Source organism: Rutidosis leptorrhynchoides, chromosome 11, assembly GCF_046630445.1.
Source record: "Rutidosis leptorrhynchoides isolate AG116_Rl617_1_P2 chromosome 11, CSIRO_AGI_Rlap_v1, whole genome shotgun sequence".
Lineage (NCBI taxonomy): Eukaryota > Viridiplantae > Streptophyta > Magnoliopsida > Asterales > Asteraceae > Rutidosis > Rutidosis leptorrhynchoides.
This window is the reverse complement of record NC_092343.1, coordinates 161897501-161906240: the sequence shown is the minus strand read 5'-3', so window position 1 is coordinate 161906240 and position 8740 is coordinate 161897501.

Here is an 8740-nt window from a genome sequence, read left to right as displayed (position 1 = left end):
TGAGAACCATGATGAACATCAAGCACCAAACTCACCGGAACCCATTATTTTCTGCTTTCCTGTTCTCTGCTTACTGTTTTACTGTTTCTGTAACAGACCATTAGACCTGGGCTGTTGTAATTATGATTTTCAAATAGATCTTTTCGAGTAGATAACTTTTCATATAAGACTCGTCTTAATCCGAGTTACGGTTTAGAGTCTATGGCCCTCCGAACGTCACTATGTCCATTTATTTTTCTGTTTTCTGTTTACAGTTTCTGTTTTGCTGTTTCTGTAACAGACCAGTACACCTGGGCTACTGTAACCTTGATTTTTAGTTATCTCAGTTCGTGTAGATAACTTTTCATTTAAGACTCATCTTCATCCGAGTTACGATTTAGGATTTATGGCCCCCCGATCGTCACTAAGTCCTTTTAACGTTGCGCAGAAATTTCTGACCTACTCGCACTTAAACCGTCACCACAGTTAAACGAAGACGAGTTTGCTTCTGTAAATTTTACCACACTTAAAAGACTCGTATAAGGAGCCATGGCCACTGGTCTCCCCTTATTTAAGTAGGTGTAGAGGCCGTGGTGACTGACCGAACTCAGCCTTTGTTGTAAACTACTTTCATGAACGAAACTTACTTTACGCCTTTTGTTGATGATGAATGATGATGACCCATAAGACCTTATTTACATACTTTTAAACCTATTAAGTCGATTTACTGACTTAGTACTATTTGACTTAGGTTGAGGACCTTCGGACCGATTACTTGCACACCTTTTCCGAACCGACTTTACGACTACATTATCATTGTGAGTTATAGCATCCCTTTTTACTTTAACTATTTGGGACTGAGAATACATGCAAGTTTTATGTTTTACATACTAGGCACGAGTACTTAAAAACTTATATATGTGTGGGTTATATAACGGCACAAACATTCCCTTTAGCTAGGCAACGTTTAATCATTGGTTTTTGAACCGTGAACGCGAATCTTAGATATGGATCCATAGGGTTTGACATCCCCACTCAGGCTAGTCGCGCTAGCATTTAACGAGTGATTAATACTTCGTAGACATATGCACTTGCCAAGTGTACTTTCAGGGGGTATAAACGTTAAGTTAGTTACCAAGTGCCCACGATTAACATATACTTTATCATACTATTTTGAAACGCTCTTTGTAGCACTGAAATCTCGTGGCCTACCTTACATTACTGTTATACTTAAACTATAGCTCACCAACCGTTGTGTTGACATTTTAAGCATGTTTTTCTCAGGTGCTTAAGGCTTGCTTCCGCTGTATTACTTGACTTGCTGTAGACTCCCGCTGCTCTAGAGATGTCAACTGCATGAAACACTATATTTTGCATTCAAACTTTAGTACTTTGAACTATGATTTGTAACGACCATTTTGGGTCACGTACTCTTATTATTTGCTTCTACTTCGTGAAGCATGCTTTTGGATTGTAAAACTTTCGATGTTGGTTTAGACATCACTTTATTACTGAATGCAAACTCTTTTTGAAAACGCATATAGTACTTAACCTTGTAATGATCCTGTTGTTGATGATTCGTACACGATGGTTTTGTACGGGGCATCACATGTTGTTTGTGTCAAAATCTTGTGGGTTTATGCTTATTGATGTTTAGTGTAGTCGATTTGGTTAGCTTTGAGGTAAGAAAGAGCTCTAGAGCAAGAAATGGCGAATTTTGGGTTAAACCCGTAGCTGTGTTTATAAGAACCCGGAAAATTTCGATCAAATTTAAACCTAACTTCGATATGATTCCGACGATTCACGAACCATTATTTGTAAATAATTATATATTGATATTAATTTGTTATATCAATATTATTATTATTTATCATCAATTACAAGTATTATTACTCTCAATATTATTAATAGTATTATTAATAATTATTATCATCATTAATATTATTAACATTATTATTAATAATTGTTACCATTATTATTACTGTTACATATTATTAGTAACATAACTATTATTAATAATAATATTATTATTAATATTATTATTAATTCTATTATTATTATTATTATTATTATTAGTATTTCTATTATTAATAGTATTATTATTATTATTATTATTATTATTATTGATATATCTATTAATAATTAGTTAAAAAATAAAAATAAATCAGAAAGTCAAAAACGATGTACAATCAGTTATATATTTATTAATCAAATCTCCTTTTTATTTTTTTTGCCCTCATTGATTCTTCATATCGATATTATATATTTTTAATTATTTTTATTTATTTTTCTTCATGTGTGTGCTTAAACGACCCATATGGATTCATTATATAACAATCGAGATATTTGTGTTTTAATCATTCCAGTTTTCCATCAACATTATCAATTATCAATTACAGCAAAAAAAAAATTATGAATTTAAACAGAAAATTTGTCGATACTTCTGTTCTTGGTCATATTTCCCAAAACTCGATTTTGAAACATTTTTCAAAATCTATAAATGCAGTTATGTTAGGAATCCTTTACTCAATCTATCTGCAAAATCTTAAATCCCAATTCTTCCTATCGATTTCTAATTTTGAGGTCAAAGTTTCGATTTTAAAAAGTCAAACCATTGTTCATCGACGAATTTGAATTTTTTGTTATGTTTCAAGTTAAATTAAGCATGTAGAAAGTTTATAGGATGGATTTTCAACCTAATTCATGTAGAAAACGAGATCTACAACAGCCTTAAAATCAAAACCCAACCTTGAGTTCATACGCGTATTCAGTACCTGCTGCTACTTTTTTTTTTATTCTTCTTTTTCTGTTAATTCAATGTTGTTGTAATCTGTTTCATTATGACTTTTAAACTAAAAAAAAAATCAATTTGATTGTTATGATTTTACCTCTGGTCGATTGTTTATGTGAAGAAAAAGAGAGAATAGAGAATCAGATAGATATATTGAATAAATATATTTAGGTTGAGAATTAAATCAGAAAAATAGCGGATGGGTCAATGGTTAGGGACGTTTGTATATGAGCTAGAGGTCACGGTTTCGAGTCCCGTCTGTTGCATTTTTTTTTTTTTGTAAAAAGCTTTAAGGTAGTTCTCATTTATTCGTATTATTATTATTATTATTATTATTATTATTATTATTATTATTATTATTATTATTATTATTATTAATTTTATTATTATTGTTATTATTATTATTATTATTATTATTATTATTATTATTATTATTATTATCATTATTATTATTATTATCAAAATTATTATTATTATGATAATTGGTATTACTCCTAATATTTACAAGTATCATTATCATTAATCAAATTAAGAGTATTATCATTATTGTTATTTCTAATATAAGTATTAATGAACATTTAATTATTATTATTATGATTAGGATTATTATTAATATCGTTATTATGAAAATTACACATACTATTATTGTTATTATCATTATGTTAGTATTAGTATCATTATTATTATTATTATTATTATTATTACTAACATAAGTATTATTATTATCATTATCATTCTTATTATTAGTATTATCATTATTAATAAAGTTATTTTTATTATTATTATTAAAGGAATCAGTGTTATAAAGACTATCATTTTTAACAAGATAAATATTTTGTATATAAAAATATACTTATTACATATACTATAATTTTATTAATATTTCATATAACTATATATCAAACATATTAACATTTTTTTTATAAAAACTTACATATAACAAACTATTGATTTTTACTAAAGATACATATATATATATACATATATATATATATATATATATATATATATATATATATATATATATATATATATATATATATATATATATACAAAATAACTATATATAGCATATAATTTAAGATACAATATAAGTAGATGTTTCTAAATGGAATTTAGTATAAATTCTATATAACTACAAATATATAAATAATATATATATTTGTTCGATTACAAGTATATGTTTTAATATATATACTTGATATAGGTTCGTGAATCCGAGGACAACTCTGCACTTGTTCAGTGCCATCATACTCGTAATTACTACAAAATATCATACAGTATCGTGAGTTTATTTGATTCCCTTTTACTCTTTACATTTTTGGGCTGAGAATACATGCACAACTTTTATAACTGTTTTACACGCTAGACACAAGTACCAACTTTAAACTATGCTATACCCGACTATGTCCGACTAAGTCCCTAATCGACAAGTATAAACACAACTTGTCTTTGGGGAAAACTTTAAACAACTTTTGGATCTACGTGATCTACTAATTGGTCTATGCGAGACCAAGCTTATGAACAACTTTTGGATCTACGTGATCTACTAATTGGTCCATGTGAGACCAAGCTTATTTATAACTTTTGGATCTGCGTGATCTACTTTTTGGTCCCTGCGAGACCAACTTTATGAATAACTTTTGGATCTGCGAGATCTACTAATTGGTCCCTGCGAGACCAAGCTTATGAACAAAAATCTTGTGGTCTAACACTATTACTGAAATCATTATTATGACAAACCTATGAACTCACTCAACCTAGTGTTGACTTTTTAAGCATGTTTATTCTCAGGTACTTAAATATTGCTTCCGCTGTATATCTGCTGCTTTGATGATGATTGCTTGTCATGCTTGGAGTCATGCATTTCATATCATATCAATTAAAGACATTTAATGCATTGTTCATTAAATACAATGTAATCTATTTATCTTCCGCTGCAAAACTCAATAAAACGTCTCATATAGAGTCGTTCTCATTTATACAACTGTAATTTGATATATTTATTGACGTGATTCTTCCAGGCCCTATCTGGAGGACGACACAGATTGGTATCAGAGCAGTTTGTTGTAGAGAACCAGGATTGCATTTTATGTGTGCCTTATACAATTAGGTACCTTAGCAATGTAGGACTACAACTTTCCTTGACTATAGTGCCTTTAATTATTGCCTTTAATTGTTAAATACTATACTATATTTTAGAAACTTTACTTATCTTAGAATGTCAAGCCAATCTAAGAACTTTGCTCACTGTCCTAAGTACTATCCAATTCCGCCACCGCATTTAAATGCAACACCATGATTTCAGAAATTCTTGACATTCCTATGTCATTTATCATGGTTTTGTGTATTACATATGTATTACATGAAACATTATCCATGATTTTTGAAACTCCTATAATTGTTACTATTCATACTCAAACGTATATAACTCCCTGTTATATATCACGTACATATATGCCTTATGCCTTTATGCATCGGTTTGCGAACCGAAAAATGTCATTGGGTTATCACAGTATGTGAATTGAAAGTCTTTAATCGAAAGATTATTAGATTACATACTTATCATTTTATGATCTCGACACGTCATACTGCCATTATTGGAGTATAGACAAATCATATCTTATCATATCTATCCCAATAGACTTTATCTAACACTTTTCCTAAATTTCCTCCGTAAATTACAAAAATCTTTTTGCTATATATACATATTCAAGGAGACGAATATATCATTCAGTATTCAACACCCACTCATATCAAAAACCCTAATTCCAATCACATAATATGGATTTCTCATCTGATTCCTCGAGCTCCAATGGCAGCGTAACCGGAACAAACGAACCAATCAGCCATCATCTATTCTGGATGAATTGAGGATGGGTTCGTAGTCGACTCAATCAATGGAGACGATAAGAAGGAGATCCCTTTCACCAGTCAAATTTTCCTATTGGTGAAGAACCTGAAGCACTTAGCGGCGAACCAATCCGGAACACCATTTTCACCCTCATTTCCAGGGTATCCCGTCACGAATATATAATATCTAGAATTCTAGATCTTATTCATCCCCTTGTCTGAAACGCAAACCATCCCGGTATAATAAAAGAAGTCAACGAGCTTCGCGCTCGAGTAGTGGCTCTGGAGAATATGGTGCAAAATCTAAGAGCATCAGCAGCATCAGCACCATAACCAGCACCGACAGCATCACCACCAACAGCACCAGCACCACCAACAACAACATCCGCATCCTACGCCTCAACATCATACTCAGTACCTCAAACATCAACATCATACTCCCCTAGATACCAAGGAATATTAGTAATAATGAGTTAAGATGTATTGATTCATTCTTCCTGAATATTATATATGTATACTTTATAAATATATATATATATATATATATATATATATATATATATATATATATATATATATATATATATATATATATTCTTTAAAACAATAATAAATCTTTTCGTACTAAGCTATTACGTGTGATTCTTAACTAGTATGTACTACTTGGTTAATTCATATCACTAATATGCTATAATGTACATCCTTCGTTAATGACTTAACAATCGTTAATCACTACTTCAACACAATAAACTCCATTTCATAATAAACCAACTGTATTACTCAAATACATGATTGATTGTATACTTCTATTTTCGATGTACTCGAAACTTTTTAGAAAAACATTATTCGTGTCTTGTGAATTTCACAAGGATTTCACGAGCACCAACATCATATACCGAGGTATATCAATAACAATGAACGGTGAATTATTGATTTATAACTTCATTAGCGAAATTTCTCACAACAATTATGAAATCTCTAAGGTTTTGGAGATTATTTATTTTCTTTCCAACCGCAAATCAAATAAGTTTAATAATATATTAACTCGTTAAATCTATATTATATATGAAGAATACATATATGAACGTATATCTTCATAAAGATTGTAATTTAAAATTCTTTTGTACAAACTGTTAATTGTGAAAATATTTTAACGGGTACGTAAAACCCGAGAAATATTTATATCTCACATTAATATCTTACATTGTACATTCTTCAAATTCTGATTCAAATAATCAGTAGCTATCCTACTTATATCCACATGATATATGTATACGCTCACTAAGGAACAACCATTTACATACAAATTCAATTACATGTTCTAATTTTGACATATCAAAATTCAAGTAAAGCTTTAGCAAGTGTTATCTTCCTAAAGATCACTACATTCATGAATTATATTCATTCGTATTCTATGATGAATTATCACATCAAACCACCGAAATTATCATTCATTACTTTTGAAATCAGCAACACCTATTCGTCAACCATTAGATCCGTTGACGATTACAATCAGCGTTTAATCATCTAAAAATAAATTTTCTTGAAAACATCTCGGATTGATAACCAATGATTCAAATATGGTTGCATTAAATGCAGAGGAAACATTGTAGAAGGTCTTAAGGGCCAAAAGTTTGATGATAAAGAATGGTATAAACTCATATTTGGAACTGGAAAACGGATTGAGCAAACTATGAAGGAGGCTGTGGACAAATCACAAGGACTAAACATGCCTTCAAAGAATCCAAATGATTCAGTATCTGCTGAAGTCATTAACGAATACCTTGCTCCTGACACTAAACCTTTACGGATAAATCTTCTTTATCGTCCTTCGAAATTAGAAATTCTAAGATATTATCGTATCTTTCGTTATAAATATCCTCTATATTTCTGAAGATATCTTCATAACGATTCTTGTCCACAATTAATTATATATTTACGATATCATAAAGGAAACTGATTAGTTTCTATATTCTGTAAAATTCAAGTTTAAATTATAAATGTTTTGAAGAAGTGTTGGGAATTGAAGTATGAGTTAGTATAATATAATGACGTCAGGCCAACGTGATTATATTATAGTAAGTCATGCTAAATGTTTAATGGAAGATGATGATTCATAGACTTTATAATCATCATTTGTCATGTTACACGACTCTTACATTCTACTTAACCTCTGAACATATCAAGAACATATATTCTTGATAGTTCTATCCTTAGTAATTCTGGTAATTTATCAAATCAAATCGTGATATTACGCTTAGAACAGTAGGTTCATTCGAAACTTCATACCTACAAATTCTGGACCATTACTCACTTTACTTAGAGTCGAGAAGAGAAAAAAGGCAAAGAGCTCTGACATATCAGGGAAAATATAAAGCCCGATAACGATACTGAAATTACAAACCGTGTATATCAATACGTATTACAACGTAAAGACACGGGAGAATTAAAAAAATTATAACCCTAAGGGAATAGTAGAAGAAAACAAATTCCTCTAGTGGTAAATGAAAAAGAAGAATGACTGCATATATGGTCAATATAATAACAAGTATCAATACGGGATTGTGCATATTAACAAATCTTTTGGAAGTATGAATTTAGGAAGAAAGTATAGAAGTGGTAAAGATAATGAAACGGAAGAAGCTAATTTATAGCAAAATTCCAAACACAACAATCGAGGCAATACACCGCATTTAATAAAATAAATCTCAAAATTTCCTTAATTACCGGATAATCAAATCTTATGGATTACGAAGATTTCCTTTAATCCCTTGAATTCCGAAAATCAATCGTGACTACGTCAAAAGTTAAGGCGAACATTTATTTTTCTCATTCACTCTTTTACGATAGCTTCATTTATACTCTTCCTATAATCGAATCATTTTATCCATATTATTCAATAGTGATAAAACTTTATTTTTCAACTTATATTCATCATTAAAATATTCTTGTTGTAAACAATGAAGATCTCTATCAAATTTCATGACACATTTCATGTATCCAATTTACTGAAATGACTTGTATAACATCGTCATTTTGAATGATCTCCGCATTAATAATAAAATGCACTTCATCGAAGAACCTGTAGAATTTATGGTTCGTATGATTTAACTTTTG